The following is a 20,337-nucleotide window of genomic DNA, read 5'->3' on the forward strand; positions in this document are numbered from 1 at the left end:
ACCCTGGAGGAGTCCCAGAGCACAAGCCCGCCAGGTTGAGTTGTTCAAACGTTAAAGACAGCAGTGAGGGAGTTCGGGAAAACTTTCCTATTAATGCCTGCTTGGCTCTCCAGACCGTTGTTCAAACCTGTTTTGTGTCCTAGAAGCTGACTCTTTCCTATCTTTCTTCATTGAATTCTTTGTGCAACAAATCATAATCTTTCCCTAGGTTGAGGGATGGATGAATCCATTTGGAGCCCTAAAATGAAGATCTTACACGCTAAGAGGTCAAATAAAGAGTGTATATTTCCAAAGTATTATGTCATTGCAATCAATCTCTTAATTTATTCAATAGGTTTTTTGCCTTTTTCATGAAGACAGCTGTATAAGGGGAAGCTTCTGAGGGAAATAATCTTAGGATGGGTTGGTGTTAATGCAGAAGAACATTGAGAGGCAGCTGTCGGTACATCAGGAGAGGCATGCTGGGTGTCCAGGATTCAAAGCATGGCCACGAGGCAGAGGGAAGAGGAGGAAGGTTGTAGAAATGCATTTCATGAATGTGTCCAGGATTAACATAGCCCAATATTACCATGGGAGTAAAAGACCTGAAGTCTGCAATCTAGGAAGAAGTTCTGGAGAGAAGATTGGAGTAACAAGCTAGAGCGATGATTTTGCATTATCTGAGGCCTGGGACCTCAAGAGTCAGTACTTTTGGGAAAATGGTGCCAGGGGGTGTAGAACCTTGTTTAGAAACAGAACAAATTTATTTGATTGTCTATGTGCAGTTCCCTTGACTTTGGGACCAGACTCCAAATTCAGGAGGTGTTGATGGTGAAGGATCCGATAGAATGCCCCAGGGAGAAAAAAGGGAACAGCTCAAGGAAAGCATCCAAATATTTAGTAACTCAATAGATACTTTATATTAACAAATGGATGATTGCTTATGGTCAGAAATGTATACCTACAATTTAAATGCCATCTTGCTACCTACAAAGCCATGGAACATCCATAGGTAATTTACTCTTGACTTTGAAGTGTATTGTATAATTTTAGAATTGTATTTTTTTTTTCATAATTATGCCATCCCACGGCTGACATCGGCATTTCTTGAGCATGTGTTGACTAGTAAAGGGATGGAAGAAGAAGTTAGGAAAACAAGCCAACCTCACATTAAAACGTTCCTCAGAGAGTGCATTGATTGACTACACATAGGATTCACGAAACAATCCCAGGCACTTGTGTATATGGAATAAAGATTGCCCTGATTCCTATCCTCAAGGAGATTAAGGTCTAATGGGAGGGAAATAAAATACATAAAATTAACATAAACACAGGCAGATGTGCACGGCAATTTTAAGAGTGAGGTGGTCATGTGGAATCAAGAATTAGGCTGATTAGTTGGGGAATGATTAGGTAAACCTCAAAAAATATATGTAAAGAAAATAGGGATGCAGTATTCAAGGTGGTTATCAAGGTACATGGTATTCCTTAACTCTATACCTGTAGCATGGAATCCCCAGCATCTAAGAGACTTTATTTCTAGGACTTGTTTACCCAATACCCAAAATACCTGCAGGGTTTAAGGATCTGTTACCAACCCTCCAAACTACTATTCCTCTAACAACAACACTGAAATTAAATATGAGAGCTTGCTAGAGGGTGATCGCAGATCTATGTATGAAGATATGTATCAGCAACTCAACCTTGTCAGGCACCCACAGGGGTGGTGTGGATGGTGTAGAATATTCTCTTGGCAGGTTATCTGAGATCACAGCCCCCAAAACATTTCTTTGGCCCTGCTGCTCTTCACCAACACACTGTGCATCCCAGTGAGTATGTATCTGTGCCCCTGGGGCAGCTGAAGAAGAGAATATATTATGGCCTATTTTGCAGCTCGGTGTAAACAGGTTTTTCACGAGCTGTTCTTCTCCAGGCCAGAGGAATCAGGAGGAGGATCTATTTTCTGTTTATGAGCAAAATGCTTAAGACATAATTTCAAAGCAAGGAAGGAATTAAAAGCAGAAGCAAATGAGAAATCACACTCCTTTCCCAAAGGGGGATCCAGAAAAGACATCCCAGTAGAAAAAAAAAGAACCAGAAATTTTTGAAAAAAAAACACATCAGTATAGCAGAGTCTAGAAAGAGCTTCGAAAGGCTCTGGAATCCTACAGGCTGTGCAGTCATTTGCCAAAAACCACCCAGCAGTTCTCTGGGAAAAAAAAAAAAAAAAAAGCCCATAGGGACTGAAAACATTGACTAATAATTCTTGAATCCATTTCCACAATATTATTCATCTCTGCCAAGGTCAAGTTTGGTCACTGCATGGCTGGAGGTCTGGGCATGCTGTTCCCAGTTTTATTTTTACAGTAGTTATGGAGCCCTTTATATTTCCAAGGGCCCTCCTGTCACTTATTACCCACCCGTCCAGACCACCCACCCACGCTCCCACACACAATATGTCCAGACACACCCACAAATACCCAGATTCTTTAAGCCTTATGGTGATTCAGTCTACAGGAATATTGTTTGCTCCAAATGACTTTGTTCTACATACTTGGAGTTTCCCAAAATACATCCGTTTCCCTCTCTGGAGACCAATCTGTGGATCTTTCCACTCCACAAACATTTACAGAGCACCTACTGTGTGTAGGGCACAGATGGATGTAGGAGCTAGAAAAGGCTCGCCAGGGGGCCAGGAAGTGACTGTGACTTCCATCCTGTGAGGAGGTGGCCTCGGTTCCCATAACCAACCGGGTGTGGGGGTGGCGGTGGGAGGCCCTATCTGAATGGAAACCATTTCTCTCACCCACCCTTCCTTCTCCCTCCTTCCTTTTCCTTCCCCTTTAATTCATTTCTGCGTCTTTTGTGTCCTTCTCACTCTGTCCTCTCCTTCCTTCCCCTTTCTCTTTCTTAGAAAATGGGAGGCTTCTAAAACTACTTCAGAGGTTCTGTCAGCCTCGGGAGACATCGCCAGGCTTTTCCTGCCTCCTTCACAAACTACCCGTCGAATAGGCCCTGTGGCCATACAAACTCTAAATACATAAAAGGAGGGGGAAATACTTGTCCTAACTCAGAAGAAACTGACTTTGAGGAAACTACATTCCCCCACATCCTAACACGGGTGCCTGCCTGTCAGAAAGGCCAGAAGGAAGGCCTGTGCTCAGGGCTGACAGCAGCGTGAACCTGCAGCCTTCCCAAGCCCCACCCCCACCCCCCAGGCCCTGAGCCCTTAGGATAATTTATGAGGTGTCAGGATATTCCTGCCACAAGGTCAGAATAGAATGGTTTTTACACTTCAGCTGCCATGAAAGAGAAACAATTTAATTCTGTTTTACTCTGGCACTGTCTGTTTTCACAATGAACAGGGGATTTAGATCTCCTCGAGATTATTTGTCTAAGCAGAGACCAAGCCTCTTGCTGACACTCGAGAGGTCTGATTCGACTCTGGCTGCCTTCTCCTTCCTTCCCAGCGAGGGAAAGAGGCACTCGCCTTTCCTGCTGTTCCAGAATGAGGTGGGAATCCATCTCACCCAGACAAGTGAATAGACCAGATAGCTTGAGTCACCCCATCCTCTCAGGGTTAGGGGGAAAGAGTGGTTCGGGCATGGAAGAGGTAGGAGAGGGCCCTCTCCTAAATTCAGCCGGCCCCAGAGTCTCTGCCAAGTCGTGGTCTTGAGTCTGGAGCGGTGTTTCCCTTGGCCCGGAAGCACAGCCTCCTGGCTCCTCCTGCAGCTACAGACACAAAGACATTCCGCTGAGCGGCCTGGAGGCCTGCCTGCCGGCAAAACCCAATGTCTCCTCGGAGAGATCTCCCAGTACGGTCTCCATACTCCCGCGCGGCCGGAGCAGGCAAGAAGACAAATGCAAGACAAGCCAGCTTCTCAAGACCCCACCAACCCCCTTCTCCAAGCCGCACCAGGAAGGTCATCTGAGAATCATGAGATTCTCCCATGAGAATCATGAGATGATCCCATTACGGGACAGTCGCCCCAGATGTTTACGTGGTGGGGAGGGGCTCCTGGATTCTGGGGCCTAGAAGCATCAGGCCCTTTGGGACCAATCCATGCGATCTGCTGGGTTAAACTCACCTCTTAGGGTTTGGCCACGTGGCAGGCTCTAGAAAGACAGGAACCGTAATAGGGTGGCCTAGAATTCATCGACCTTTTAAAGCAATTGATGGGAATGAGATAAATCTCTACATGCTGATCGCTAATAATCTTTGAAAAACATGAAGCGAGACAAGCAGAGGTACAATACAGTGAGATTGGTATGCCAACGTGCGTATAAAAAGAGCCCATTTTCTATTAATATACACTTACAGGAAAACAGAAGTAGCTTCTGGGGGATTTTGTCTTTAGAAAAGAGATCTAGAAGCCTCAGAGTCAGAATTCAGGTGGAGATTCTCTTCTCGCTTACATATTCTTTTGGATTTCACAAAAACTTTTTAACCAGGAACTCATATTACCTTTACAGAACAAGTTTTTATTTAAAAAAAAAAAAAAAAAAAAAACGAGTAAAACCCCAGAGAACGGCAAGCAAACGATTGAAGTTTACAATGCCACTTTATGTCAGGCCGGCCAATTCTCCAAAAAACCACTCCCCTCAATTAAAGCAGTGAATTCTTGGTGGGAAGGGTAAAGGAGCTATTTGCTAAATGACCTCTCCAAGTTCCCTGAATAGTAGTACTTAAATGTGCACGGCGGAGTTCTTCACTTTCTTGTGGGCGAGGAGATTAATCCCCCAAAGCAGGGCTCAGTCCATGCATGTAACCTCCTGCAATTTAGCATCCAGGAAGCCTCAGTTTCAAGCAACGTGCCGAGTCAAACTGGCTTGCCCTTGTCACAGTTTCTAATGTCCCTTCTCTATACTACTTGCCACAGTCATAGTTATCCGTTGCATTTCCAGAATGTCATTGATCCGAGGCAGGAGTGTGTATGGGAAAGAGCCTTGGATCCTAGGTCTCAGGCGTAGCTTGGAAAATCTTCTCATCTCTCTGGGCTTCAGTTTTCTTATCTGCGAAGAGAAAGATCTGAGAGGCCCCTGGGTGGCTCACTCGATTAAGCGGCCGACTTCGGCTCAGGTCACGATCTTCTGGTTCGTGAGTTCGAGCCCCGCATCGGACTCGGTGCTGACATCTCAGAGCCTGGAGCTGCTCTGGATTCTGTGTCTCCCTGTCTCTGCCCCTCCCCCACTCACCCTCTGTCTCCATCTCTGTCTGTCTCTCTCTCAAAAATAAATAAGCATTAAAAAACATTTAAAGAGAAATATTTGCATGAGATGCAGTACATTAAGATGCCCTAAGTGCTACAGGCTCCTCACTCCTTGAAAATACAGTTGTCAGGCTGCTGGAAGCTGGTGGCTGGGACACACGGCAAGCCTGTCACAGGGGTCCTCTGGCCTCCATCTGACCTTCAGACGAATACATGCAGGAAAGTATCTTCTGACGTGCTTCTTTGCTAACTAGAGATCATGGAATTGCTGTCCCAAAGATTCTGTCCACTGGGGCACCTGAGTGGCTCAGTTGGTTAAGCGTTGGACTCTTGGTTTTGGCTTGGGTCACGATCTCACAGTTTGGGAGTTCGGGCCCCGCATCGGGCTCCGTGCTGACAGCGTGGAGCCTGCCTGGGATTCTCCCTCTCCCTCTCTGTCTCTCTGCCCCTCCCCCACTTGTGCTCACTCTCTCTCTTTACCTCGCTCTCTCAAAAATAAATAAGTAAAACTAAAAAAAAAAAAAAAAGAAAGAAAATGGTGTCCACCACCAGACCAGGAAAACAAGGTTCTGGAAGTCCATTCCGCCCTTCCACGTGACAGAAGAAACTACTACATTGTGAAGTAAGGCCTCAAGACTTTGGATGGTTGGCCCACTGCCACGTCAGTCATCTGATAAGCACAAGTGGCCACTGAGGCCTACATCCCTGGGTAGACAAGACTTGCTCCCTAGATGAAGGCCCCTCTTCCCAATCTCCATCCACTGCGGCTGGTCTGGGATATTGGAAAGTACTTTCTCCATGTCAGGACAAGGAACTCTGGTACAGCAGCCTGGTACCACTGTCAGGGTCCCCAGGAGGCAGAGAGGTCCAGTGACAGTGAGAAAGGAGTAAAAGAACCCTTCGGACGGCAGCCCCCAGCGGCCCACTCTGCTCTAACCTCAGATGGGAAACTTAAAAGAACTCGGTTAAGGCAACACCTGGGTGGTTCAGTTGGTCAGGCGTCGGACTTCGGCTCAGGTCGTGATCTCGAGGTTCGTGAGTTCCAGCCCCGCGTGGGACTCTGAGCTGACCGCTCAGAGCCTGGAGCCTGCTTTGGATTCTCTGTCTCCCTCTCTGTCTGCCCCTCCCCGGCTCACGATCTATCTTTCCCTCTCTCTCAAAAATAAATAAACATTAAAAAGAAATTTTAATTAAAAAAATTTAAAAAATAAAGAGCTCAGTTACCAGCCAACCTAAACCACATCTAATTTGTTCTCTACAAATTTCTCCTCCTCCCACGTTGTTCCCTTTCCAAATAGAACTATCCTTCATTTCTTTCTCCAAATATTCCAATTTATCCTTGCCCTGTGCGACCTATTCTCCTCACCCCTATAACACAGTCTTTTCTTTTTTTTTTTTTTTAATTTTTTTTTTTTTTCAACGTTCATTTATTTTTGGTACAGAGAGAGACAGAGCATGAACGGGGGAGGGGCAGAGAGAGAGGGAGACACAGAATCTGAAACAGGCTCCAGGCTCTGAGCCATCAGCCCAGAGCCCGACGCGGGGCTCAAACTCACAGACCGCGAGATCGTGACCTGGCTGAAGTCGGACGCTTAACCGACTGCGCCACCCAGGCGCCCCTATAACACAGTCTTGATTGGTCTTTCCCGTTAGTTGTGCTCTTGAATTTATAACCTTGCCACAACTTCTATACTCTAATATAGTGGTGAGAAACACAGATTCTAAAGGGATAACAGAGGCTAAGGGTTAAGAACGTGAACTCTGGAGCTAGAATGCCTGGTTTAAATTCTAGTCTTGGCCTTGACAAGATGGCAGCAGCCAGATGGACCATCAGTGGCTTTGAACCTGCTGGTCATGAAGGACTGGGCCCTGCCCCTCACAAAAGGGCTGCTGGTCCTTTAGAAAAATCTAACAATGAACAGTTTGTGACAAGACATCCAAAAATGTTTGAGCTAGACTGGCGAATGCTCTAGCTGGTAATAATGTAATGAAATTATGGATTCCAGGGGAGGAAAAAGGCAAACTTATGGCTGCCAGCTTTAAGATATTTGGCTGTGGTTCTGAAAATGACCCAAGTTCATTAGCCATTGAATAAGTTACAGGAAAATAGTTGAAGAATCTATACCAATCAAAAGCACAGACATTCCCAAGGAACTGCACCTTCCTCCCAAGGAGGCTGCATTGCGCCACACTAACCAAAGATCACAGTGGCCTTGGGAAACTATAAACTGGAAAAGAATGTCAAGAGATGAGAGACAGAGGGGCACCTGGGTGGTTCAGTCTGTTAAGCTTCTGACTCTTGGTTTCAGCTCAGGTCATGATCTCATGGTTTGTGGGTTCGAGCCCCATGTCAGGCTCTGTGCTGACAGCTTGGAGACTGCTTGGGATTCTCTCTCTCTCTCTCTCTCTCTCTGCCCACCCCCGCCCGGGCTCATGCACATGCACATGCACTCTCCCTCTCTCTCTCAAAATAAATAAATAAACTTTAAAAAACACTGAAAAAAAAGAAGAAGAAGAAGAAATGAGAGAGAAGAAATGAGCCAATGGGCAAACATCCATTGGATCTAGCTCTCCATGCAGCTGCCTTAAATGTCAAAAAGCCTGTGATACTGCAGTTCAGGAGCCATGGGACACATACAACATTCTGCCACTTATAAATCATTGCCCTAATGCAGGTGACAGCTAAAGGACTTAACATAGGTACAGTGCTAAGACAGATGCCTGACCATAGGAACTATATTCCAAAAAAAATTTTTTAATGTTTATTTATTTCTGAGAGAGAGAGAGAGAGAGAGAGAGAGAGAGAGCATGGGTGGGGGAGGGGCAGAGAGAGAGGGAGACACAGAATCCGAAGCAGGCTCCAGGCTCCGAGCTGTCGGCACAGGGCCCGACGCGGGGCTCGAACCCACGAGCCACAAGATCGTGACCTGAGCCAAAGTCTGATGCTTAACCGACCGAGCCACCCAGGTGCCCCTATATTATTATTATCATCATTCTTATTATTAGCTATCTAGGATATTAGAGTGTCTTTGCGGACCTTGACACACTGGGCCAGGCTCAGCCAAAAAAGTAAGAATGCTATTTCTGAATCTTTCAGGCCTTTCCAGAGCCCCTGACCACTTCATCCCTTCGTCATGACTAGAGTTCGCCCTGTTTCTTCATGCGCCACATGGAAAGCCTCATCCATCTTAAGGGACACGTGTTTACTTACTTACATACCTACCCCTCACTTGTCCATTCCCTCTCAAAAAAACAAAGCTTGTCTTGCTCTTTATTTTTGAACCATTCTCCTCCACTTTGCTGCTCAGAGTTCTAGTATTTAGATTAGAATGCTAACAGAATATCGAAAAGTTTGAAAGGAGCAGTCAAACTAATGATAATATTTCATGGGATTCTGGTTTCCTCACCATCTTGTTTGCCTGAAAGCAAAATATCCCAGATGTGTCTGCCTTCCGTTGAGGGAAACTGAGGAAGGCATTTTCCCCTGTGAAATGAATAAACTGGTGTAGCAGACATTGTTCATCATCTACCCAACAGCCATCTGCCCCTCTTACCTACTAATAAACCTCCAAATGTATTTCGGTAGCAAGCCCAGGCTTCCTACTTTTGGGGAAGTTTAGCCCCTTCTCCGGCCCCACCTGCCATTACATTCCCTTTGCCAGCAGTCAGAGGCTGGCATATGACCCAGATCTGGCTAATAAAACAGAAGAGAGAGTCTGCTGGGGGAGCCGGGTGGGACAAGCTTCTGGTAACTATGTTATTGCTTTAAAAAAAGAAAAAAACCATCCCACACAGAAAAAGTTGTTTTCCTCCATCCCTAAATGTAACGAGGTGAAAATATGGTGCTGCAGCAGCTATTTCAGCATAATGAGGTACAAGTGTAAGGACAAAAGCCAACATGCTGACAATGGTAGAGTAAAAAAAGAGAATGAATTGAACCACCGTGAGCTCCAGACTTCTTTTTAACTTTTTTAATTATTGTAATGTTTACTTATTTTTGAGAGAGAGAGAGAATGAGAGAGAGCACAAGTGCAGGAGGGGCAGAGAGCGGGAGAGACACAGAATCCAAGCAGGCTCCAGGCTCTGAGCTGTCAGCTCAGAGCCCAACGCAGGGCTCCAAACCACGAACTGTGAGATCCCGACCGGAGTCGCAGCTGGACGCCTAACCGACAGAGCCACCGAGGCACCCCTCCAGACTTCTTTTAGTAAAATGGAAAGCAACTGTAATTTGGTCCTCTGTTACTTGATAGCTGATCCTAACTAATACCAATATGCATTTCGCGAGGAATGTTGAGTCCTTTGCAACAGCACATTCATTCCTCCTTGACGATCTTCAGGGAGATCTAATAAATAAGTATTTATTCTCACAAAGATCTTTCTATATTTCAAATTATTGTCTTGTCTCTATTATTTTTCTTTATAGATTTTTCCATTAAAAATGATTGCTTATAACATGATGTTATAGTTATCTCACCCCAATTAATTCCAAATTTTCACAAGTACAAAATCATTTCCTTCTCTCAGGCTCTGCGTTTAAATGATTATAATTTTGTTTGACTCTTTCTGCCCCCTATATTTATCATTGTCTTCCTAGAGAGGCTTTTATTAAAAGCATGGATTTGGAATCAGAGACCCAGCCATGTGAATGGATAAATTACTTATTTTTTCTGATACTAAACATCCTAAAAATATTGAGGGGGCACGTGGATGGCTCAGTTGGTTGAGTGTCCAACTTTTGATTTGGGCTCAGGTCATGATCTCACAGTCATAGGATCTAGCCCCTTGTCAGGCTCTGAACTGAGCATGAAGCCTGCTCTCTCTCTCTCTCTCTCTCTCTCTCTCTCTCTGCCAATGCCCCTCTCCCCTGCTTGTGCTCTGTTTCAAAAAAACTTTTTTAACAAATATCTAGGGCTGAAACCAAGGTGAAACGAGATGGCATAAGAAAAACACTTCCCTAAGTCTTGGCACAGACTGAGAAGTCAAAACAAAATGTGGAGAAAAAAAGAAAAGGAGGGATCAGGGATGGGGAAGAAGAAAGTGAAGGAGGAAACATAAAAGAAAAGGAAGAGGAAAAGGAAGATATCCAGAGAAGAAGAAAAAGAAGGGAAGAGGAAGGAAGAAGAACAGAAGAAAGGGAAAAAAGAGGAAGAGAGGAAAGAGGCAAGAAAAAGAAAAAGGGAAAAAGGAAGTTGAAGTCAGAAAGAAAGGAAAAGAGGAGAATAGGAGGAAAAGATGAGGAAGAAGGACAAGAAGATGAGAGGTAGGGTGCTGATGATGGCGATGGTTTGAGCCCAGAGAAGAAGTCTGAGAAACAGGTTAAGGCTAAGGTTAAATGTCAGAACCCAGACAAAGCCCTGACCATCTACACCTTCCTACAGTGCAACTTTTCCCCCTAGAGCTTTGGTATTTATGTGTGACTGACTCTCATGCAGTTCGAATCTAGTTACTCCAAACATCACTACAAAGAAAATTACAAAGGATTACAAACCTTGGGCAATAGTCCTCGTATTTCAAAGAAGAGGTTGATTCATCAAGATTCCAGTGCAATCAAAGAACTTGGAGAAGTCCCTGGAGTCTGTTTCCAGCAAATGCGAGGTACGGCTCAATTAAACCAGCAAAAAATTAAATGAGCGATTCATTGGGCTTCTTCTGTAATGACCAGGTGTCCTCTTTCTTCCGTGATGACAGGACAAGAGAAAAGAAGCTTTTTTTTTTTTTTTCTGATACAAGAAGGGGGGGGTCTTCCTGATGGTGAGGGCTGGTAAAAGCCCCATTGGTTACAAGTTATTTCCTACAGAGAGTCTACAAACACTGGACTGATTTCATGCCACTGGGGTCAAGTGGAACACAGAAGAGGATAGGTAAAAGACTAGAAAAAATCTCTAAGGACCTTCTAGACCCACACTTCTGTAGGTCGGCCCGTGCTTCTCTGTTTTCCATAATGAAGAATTGGGGGAGGGGTCTCCCCATCACTTCCTTAGGTTTGTCTGTATCAGCTCTCTCCTTGCCTTCCAGTCTCCCTCAAGGGCTGCCATGGGCCCCGTGTCTACAGCCCTGTCCTTCCTGCGATGAGAAGCACGTGCACCCTTCCCATTTTGTCTGTGCTTCCGGCTCTCAGTGGTCTGCTTTCTGAGCCCGAGACTCTGTGACTTTCCCTAGTGCTGCATTCCCACAAGATCCCTCTCCGTTTCAGGTTGTGTTATCGTCAGCAACGATTTCTCCCACCATCCACGGCTAGAAGCCCCGGCTCTCTTCTCCCCGCTACAAGGTTCGAGCTTGGTCCAGTGCTGTCCCTCAAGGCCGTCAGCCTAACCCCCACCCTCTGGCCCTGATGCCTTCCCTCCCACGCTGAAGTTTTCACTCCAGAACTTGTTACCTCCGACCACAGTTCCCGTAGGGTGACGTCACCCGAGAAAGGCAAAGGAAGGAAACTCTGGCATTGGCCTGAATTAATAACGGAGAAAGGGGAGAAGCCTAATCTTTCCAGTGCAGAAGATGTGTGCATTGTTTGTTGAGAGTAGCCCTCAGGGAGGCCGAGATTTCAAGCTCGGCATTGACGTGGCGCATTTTTCAATTAGACAATATACTGCATGGCATGTCCCTTCCTCCCCCAGCCCCTTGTCTTTTATTACCACATGACTTCATCTCCCCGTGTGACTGACAGAGCCCATTGGGCTCAACACTGATAAAAAACATCTGGGGGAGAAAAATTGCAATTTAGAAAACAATTAAGGACATCAATTTCAATTCATTTAGTTGCCCGGAGAAAGAAAAGTGCTTTCAAAGACGTAACTTGATCTCCAGGGGTCATGGATTAAAGGGCACGCAGACCCGTTGTTCTCCAGTTGTCGTGCGGAGGAGGGCATCTTAGTTCGGAGGTCCAAATGCAGACATCAGCTCCTATGTTGCAATTTTTAACAAAGGGTAAACCACAGAGAGCTTCCCTAATTTTCTCATTTCTTCTCCTTTTTAAGACATTCTTTCCCTTTTCTTCCTAAATTCCCTTCGAGGAAGGATGCATTCTCTCTCTCAAATGCTCACCATATGCTCATTTGTTATGGGAGCTCTGTAAGTGAACCTCGGTTTACTGTTAAAGACCCCATCCGTGGGCCTGATTGGGTGTGTGTGTCCGTGCGGCTGTGTGTCTGTGTGTTACCGACTTTTCCTTCCATTTTTCCCCACTAGCTCTGTGAGCACCCGCGGCTCCGTTGCTTTAAAGGGCTCAGAACCTTTGTGAATCCAGGTGATAACTTTGCATTCGCAAAACCTTAAATAAAGAACTTTTGGGGCGCCTGGGTGGCGCAGTCGGTTAAGCGTCCGACTTCAGCCAGGTCACGATCTCGCGGTCCGTGAGTTTGAGCCCTGCGTCAGGCTCTGGGCTGATGGCTCAGAGCCTGGAGCCTGTTTCCGATTCTGTGTCTCCCTCTCTCACTGCCCCTCCCCCGTTCATGCTCTGTCTCTCTCTGTCCCAAAAATAAATAAACGTTGAAAAAAAAAATTAAAAAAAATAAGAAAGAAAGAAAGAAAGAAAGAAAGAACTTTATTATGTTTTCCAGCTTCATCAAGGAACAATTGACATACGTCACTGCAAAGCTTAAAGAGCAAGGCATGATGGTTCGGTTTATGGATACTGTGAAATGATTACCACAGGAGGCCCAGGTGACATCTGTCTTCTCATATAGACACAATAAAAAGAAAAGAATGAAGAAAAGAAGGAAAAAAATTCTCCTTGTGATGAAAACTCTTAGGATCCGTCTTAACAACTTTCCTACATATTGTAGAGCAGTGTTATAAACAATATATATATACATGTGTGTGTATATATATATGTATACATAGGTATATATATATACATATATATATATGTATATATATATATATATATATATATATATACACACACACACAGTACAACTCCTTTACTTTACCCATTTATTCATCGATGGACACAGATTATTTCCCTGTCTTGGCTATTGTGAATAATGCGATGGACACGGGGTTTCCAAGTCAGTGTTTTTATTTCCTTTGGATATATTCCCAGAAGTGGAGTGGCTGGGTCGTAGAGTAGTTCTGTTTTTAATTTTTTTTTTTGAGGATTCTCCACACTGTCTTCCGTAGGGGCTGCACCAATTTGCAGTCTCAACAGCAGTGCAGGAACCAATTTACATTCCCACCAACAGTGCACAGGGGTTCCCTTTTCTCCACGTCCATGCCGGCGTTTGTTATCTTTGGTTTTTTGATGACTGGTAACGAACGGGCATGAGGTGATGTCTCACTGTGGTTTCAATTTGCATTTCCCTAATGCCCAGTGATGTTGAGCAGCTATTCCAGTACCTGTTGGCCTTTCATATATCTTCTTTGGAGAAACGCCTACCCCTCTCCTTTGCCTATTTTGTAACGGGTTGTCTTTTTGCTATACACGTTACTTAGGTAAAATTAGAACCAATGCTCTCGTGTCTTGAGCACCTGCTGTAGGATAGCCACTATCATCCCCCCCGAAACGTAACATCTACTCTACTTGCCTCAGAAGGTGAAGGAGGGACAGTGAAGTAGCCCCCAAACTGAGAAAGCATCTTGAGAGTGGGAAACGAAGCAGGTGACTCCATACGGTTTACAGAGTTGTAGCCGGGGTAGCTTACGGGTGGGGCAGGGGTCCATGGCAGCTGCACAGTCACTGTCCCCAAGTCCGGACATCAGTCCGCAGATTTTATAGAGCCAAGGGACACGCAGAGGGGCGCCGCGGTGAGATCAGAAGGCTCGCATGTGCCTAGTTGACAGCTAGCTTTGATTAGGTCTTGTGCTACCTGTACGACAGAAAGGGGAAAGACTAAGTTATCTCTAAAAGATTCGTGGGAGGCCAGAGCGAGCTTTGGGAGGCCCCCCAAGCTTTGGCAGGCATTTGTAAGGCATATATGTTAACCTCCAAGGGGCCCAGAACACATAGCTCCCAAAGAGGCCATTGATCTACATGGAAAAGATGGCGGGCCAAAGATGGAGTCAGTGTTGTCAGCACTCCTGCAATTTGTCACATCAATCCCATTAACCAGGTATTATCATTCCTACATTTTACAGTTGAAAACTTGTTTCTCTCATTTTAAAGCATTAAGATTTGCGCCCACACAGGGGCGCGCCTGGGTGGCTCAGTCGGTTAAGCCTCCAGCGTGGCTCAGGTCGTGATCTCACGGTCCGTGCGTCAGGCGCTGTGCTGACGGCTCGGAGCCCGGAGCCCGGAGCCTGCTTCCGATTCTGTGTCTCCCTCTCTCTCTGCCCCTCCCCCACTCATTCTCTCCCTCTCTCTTTCTCTCTGTCTCTCTCTGATGTAAATAAACTTGAAAAAAACTTAAAAAGATTTGCGCCCATGTAAAAAAAAAAAGGAAAGACGTGAAGCCAGATTTGTCAGCTCCTAGATCACATGCAGAGCAACAACAGACTAGGAAATAAACTCTGGAAGGTAGGATCTAGTAATAGCTCTGAATTGAAAGTCTCCAGCGATGTTTAATTAAGAGAACATATACAAAATAACTAGTTAGCACTTGGCCCAACATAGTTCCTCAAGAAATGATAGCTCTAATTATTACGTGAAACCATCTCCACTTATCCCCCTGCCCTTATCCTCAATTTCCCTCCAACTTCCTGGTACACACTGCTGAAGTTTTCTTACAGTCCCCACTTAAAATCATCACCTATGCAGTCTAAAGACCTAAGAGCAAGGTCCAGAAGCAGGCATTTGATGTTATCTGACTGCGAAGTAGTAACTGTCAGGAAATCCTACTCCCGGAAGCAGCCAATAGGTGGAAACAGTCCTACAGGAGACCTCGCTCACTTTTTATTAGTCTGCCTTGGCAATCAGCTTAAAACACAGCCACTGCCACAGCATGTGTTTCATTTTGCCCACTGCAGAGAATATAATTACAATAATATATCGTGAGGCCATATGGAAGCGTGAGGTGAGGGCCTACACAGTTTGTAATGAGCCAGAGTTGACTGACAGGGATCACTCAACAAGTGGAGCACATTGGCACCGGGAGGGCTCGGGGCCGGGGAACATGAACGAAGAATGGATCTGGTGTCAGAGAATGGATGGTAAAGGAAAGAGAATAAGGACACGTGGGTTAGATGGCATGAAAAGGCAGAGGGGGCTGGCAGAGGAGCCACTGGGGGAGTCATTCCCTGGTTGAGCCAGGGAGCCTACAGGCTACTGAAACTGAAGGATCTGGGCTCCTGGGTAGGGAATCCAGAGATGATCTTTCAGCTTAGGAGAGTCAGAAGGTTGCAAGGAAGAATTCATTTGACTTAATGGTAGGGTAAAGGGATAGAAAAAGAAAAAAAAACAATTCTAGCGGTAGAGTATTTGGGACCCTGGAAAATCTTCATAGTCGAGCGGCGGGGAGATCGCTGTGAACTGGAATGTTTAAGGCACACCTGCTAAGGAAGGTCTCTTGATAGGATGTGGGGAGATGAGGAGAAATCTGGATGACCAGCTGGTTAGAGGTGAACAACTGAACAATATCAGGAAGACAAGAGAGGGCAGGGTAACAGCAAGGAAAAGATTGAACTGAAAATGTGTCTAAAGACCATCCCCTACCCCCTCACCCTCCCCTACGCCCACCCCAAGTCTTGTGGTTGGTTTCTTGATGACAGTAGGAACAGGAGAGCTGTTCCTCCTGGAACCGATGGGCTTTCAGAGAAAAAGTTGCTCATGTTATGTTGGTTTGGGGTTTGTTTTTATTTTTTGTTTGTTTCCATTTGGTTTGGTTTTCCACCTCTCCAGGTCAGCTCAGGACAAAAAGTCAATTCAAATCCAAAGGTATCGCTGAACTTATCAGAACCATTTGTCTTCCTTGACTTTAAAACGCAGGCAGAAAATGTTGCAAAATAAGATTTCCAGTCCTTCTGGCCCCTGCGGGTGCCAAGAATGCCCCATGACTGCCCTCTGAGAGGCAACAGCCCTTCAGATCATCAGGAAACCCTGGAGCTTGCTAATAAAAAGAAAGTGATTTTCCATACAAAGTAAACAGATCCCTCCTGCACATCTAAATGGACTTGGCTTCAGATGCGGGTGAAGGCTTGGGGTGGAGTTTTAATTTTCATATTACAGAAGCTCATTCTGAGCTTGAATTTTCCTGTAATTCTTCAAAGCACAACAGAACCCCCTGTCAGGATATATCCAGCAACTGCATTCTTGGAGCAGCTATAAATTAGCTTGCCTTCCCTTTTCCCTCTTGACCTTGAGGCTCCTTTCGGGGACCCAACAGAAGCCCTTTAGGAAGCAGGAAGTGAAGCTTAGAGGATCCGTTATCTAGAAGGATCTTTCCTGTAGAATCTAGTCTTCTTCAGTTTCCCCCCAAATGGAAGCCTGCTCTCCAGTATCGACCTACCATAATCGATTCCAAACCCAAAGCATCATCTCTCTGGGCTGAATTGCTTTGTCATTGCACAGCTGAGCAGGAGATTTCTATACTAAAATTTTCCGTGTGAATTAGAAGACAAAAAGAAAGAGAGAACTCTTTTCCCTAACATCATCTTTTTATTTATGAAACACTTCTGAGCTTATTGGCACAAAGGCACAACCTAACGTAGCATACAGGGTGGTCCATTTAAAACAGTCCCCTTTAAAGAGGATGGCTTTAAGTGTGGCCCATTGTAAGTGGGTCACCAGATGTATTGTTATGTCAGTCCTTCCTGGCATTGTAAAAATAGGGAAGACTTTCAGGAGTTGGGAGTGTGTGTGGAAAACACAGAGAGGCTGGGGGAGCTTTAGAACCATGAGAATAAAGGAATCTACCAGGAGGCTTGATAACTGGGAAATAAAATACAAGTAAACAAACGGGAAATGGGTTCAATCTCGATGCTAATATCTTTGTGGTCACAGGTAAGGTTTCTGTTTTTTCTTTTGTTTTCTTTTGTTTTGGATGTTTTTAACCACCCTGATGGTTGTATTTGTGTTGTATTATTCATTCAGTATATATTTACCCAGCATCCACCATGTGATAACACTCAACTGAAGGCTGGGAATATGATAACAAAAAGGTAAAGGCAATGCCTTCCAGAGCCTATATTCCAGAGAAGAGAGATAAATATATATATATATATATATATATATATATATATATATATATATACATATATATATGTGTGTGTGTGTGTATATATATATATATATATATGATTTATATATATGATGTGTTGCTGACGTAACATCAGATACTCATAACGTTTTGGAGAAAAACTCAGAAAGTGAGGAGGGAAGGGTAGAAAGAGGAGTATTGGGGAAGTTCCCTTTAATAAAGGACACAAAAGGGACAAAGTATTTTATTCAGTGTTCCCTCTACTCCTCCTCCCTCCACTCACCCAAACCTGACTCATTGTCTCTCCAGAGCTGGTCAGGTCTCACCTCACTTTCAAAGGCAGTGATGGCAGGCGGAGAGCAGGTCCCAGCCCCCTGAGAAGGCCTGGACCAATGTTACTAAGGCTGAAAGAAAAGGCTGGACTGGCAGAGACCTACTGCCTCGTCCCAAACTTTAGGCCTCGAATGATGGTTCTCTTTCCTTCCTACTGATCTTTGACGTCTGCCTTCAGGACCTTTTTCTGGTATTGTCTACCAGTTGTTCATATATTCTCTCAGGCATAAAGGCCCAGTGTGGGATTTACGAGCTGAATCCAACTCCCAAAGTTTGGCCTGCTTCTTACTTCCAGCTTGGTGCTAATCCACTCAAACAGAAAGAGAGAAGCAGAGAAATGTCAGCGTTTCAGTTATTCATTTACTCAATGGACATTCGTTGAACACCTATTACAAGCTAGTCATTGTGCTGGAAATGAGGCTGTGAACCACACAGATCTGACTTCCATACGCTGTGGGAGAATGTACAGAAAAGATGGAAGTTTCTTCCCCTACGAAATCCACCTTTATCTCCTGATTTTTATGGGGACCCCATTGAGAGAATCTTGTCACAGCCCTCATTTCTTAAATCACCGGTGAGTAAAACCCCAAAGAATCCAGGATGTATGAACCAGGAAAAATCTTCCTAGATCCTCAAATAGAGAGTAGACATCCCACCCCCATTATTCTCTTTCTTGTATATTTGCTTCATGGCTTTTATTACAATTAAGATTACAGTTTATTTGAGTACATGCTCATTTCACATCTGCCCTTGACCAAATTGAAAGTTATTTAAGTCTATTTCCCTCCCCATTGTGTCCCCAGTGCCCGGCACGGTGTTTGGAGTGTATTAGGTGCCAAATAGATACTTGTCAGCTCGGCGAATGCGTGAAGAGTTGGACAAATGAACCAAGCCCTTCTTATTCATTGGAAGAATTTGGAGTTAACACGAAAGATTAAAACTTATCTTTTATATATTTCTCTGCAGGAGAGATCATGGTCCTCACACTCCAGATTAAAAGCAATCCATCATAATTTCTGTCGGAAATGAAAATTTAAATATGCCCCTTTGTACACCTAGTCTCCTGGCCTCACCGTCCGTCCTCATCGCCATGGGTTAAACCTGACTTGAGTATCACACACCAGACCCCAGACCAAGGACTGTGTGATGAGAGCTCATCTGTCCTTTGCCAAGATTCTAATGTTCCACTCTAGACAATCTGGGCTCCTGGCTCCTGAAACTGCTTCTTCTGTGGCCAGGCCTTGAGGCCCCAGGATCTGCCCACATTCCAGAGAGGGTTAGGGTTTCTCATTAATCTCTGTCTGGACCCTGTCCTCAGATTAGCAGCCACTGAAATGCAATCCCTGTAATGAGAAATGAGCAGCCTGACCCATGTTGTTTCTCTGAGACCCGTTGTCTCCAACTTCTCACCTCTCCCAGGCACAGCACGTTGACTGAAAGAAGCCATTACTGTGTTCTCACTGCCGAGCCATCACCCATCACTCCAGAAAGTGTGCAAAGGAGTCCTTCCTTCACAGCTTGACATCTCTGCCCACATTTGGCACGAACAGAGGAAGCCTCCCAAGGTAGAGAAAGGGGATGCACTTAGGTTCTAGAGAGCAGAGCTGACACTCTTTCCCAGAGTGAAAATAAAAGAGCAGGGTCTAGAAAGGATGGATTCTTTAACAATTTATCATTTTATAGCTTGTGCTCATTTATTTCCAGAATGTCATACTGTGGCGTTTGAGGGTAGAGGAGGAAAGGGTTATCCAAGGCAGAATATGGGAACATCAGAAAGAATCCAGAGATCACACAGGCTTTGGGGTTGGTAAGGGCAGAGGTAACCTCTTCTAGATCATCTTTGATACAGTTATCCTACACTATTGTATGGTACTGAAGAGCTCAGAGCTCAACTCTAGCTGTGTAACCTCAGGTAACTTACTTATATCCTTTATGCCTCATATGCCTCATATGCCTTATATACTGTTCTGTTAAATGGGAATAAATATGGTACTGACTACCTAGGAACATCATGAGGGCCAAGTGAATTAATACATCTAAAGTGTTTATAGGAATGCTTAGGAAATAGCAACAAATACTCCCTATTATTATTTAACATCAAAAGTATGAATGAGATGTTGGATTGGAAACTTCCAAAGTCAGTTCCACCTCTAAGATTCCAGGATACAAGGGCTCTTTCTTCAGACACACACGTATTTAAAAAAATGAAGGAATCTGTTGAGATGAATCTTAAGCCTGGAGAAGAGACTCAGTCTAAATGGAGATAGTTTAACCACTATTATAATTTTTACTATAGCACTTCTCTTGAAGCAATATGTAAAATTCTTTGCGTATGGGTGCATACATACAGAAAAAGGGCTCATAACTGTTATCAAATTTCAAACTTCAAAAATTTGGTTTACTGAAACACACCGTATAAATCAGAATAATCTGAAATGCTAGTTACTTGTGTGGTTAATTACCCTGTGTGTTTTCTATATGTAAACAAACAAAAAATAAAGGAATTACATTGGAAACATTTCTAAAATGTGCTGAAGTTAGTTAAATGGATTGTAAATCATGATAAAGCAATAAAAGCTTGCCCAGGGCGTCCTGTAGATTTGGAGCACTGATCTAATAATACACTGTAATAATAAAGAAGAGATGAAAAATCTCATGAAAACAAGCAGAGAGAGCCAAAGCCCAAGGACAAGTCTAGAGTTTGACCAGTGGAGGGTTAGCAGTTCTTTTTGGACAATCATCTGATG

General features: G+C 44.5%; 2 long non-coding RNA genes across 2 annotated transcripts; one reads left to right on the plus strand and one right to left on the minus strand.

The window, feature by feature from the left end:
• Positions 1 to 4,522: 4,522 nt before the first annotated feature.
• On the minus strand, positions 4,523 to 11,489 carry LOC123586512. The gene is made up of 2 exons (XR_006706846.1): positions 10,678 to 11,489; positions 4,523 to 4,992 (listed from the first exon to the last, which is right to left on the minus strand). It is a non-coding gene; the product is annotated as an uncharacterized LOC123586512 (long non-coding RNA).
• Positions 11,490 to 15,818: 4,329 nt separating this feature from the next.
• LOC123585137 lies at positions 15,819 to 19,260 on the plus strand. Its single transcript, XR_006705935.1, has 2 exons — positions 15,819 to 17,061; positions 18,557 to 19,260. It is a non-coding gene; the product is annotated as an uncharacterized LOC123585137 (long non-coding RNA).
• The last annotated feature ends 1,077 nt before the right edge of the window (positions 19,261 to 20,337 follow it).

Source organism: Leopardus geoffroyi, chromosome C3 (assembly GCF_018350155.1).
Source record: "Leopardus geoffroyi isolate Oge1 chromosome C3, O.geoffroyi_Oge1_pat1.0, whole genome shotgun sequence".
Taxonomy (NCBI): Eukaryota; Metazoa; Chordata; class Mammalia; order Carnivora; family Felidae; genus Leopardus; species Leopardus geoffroyi.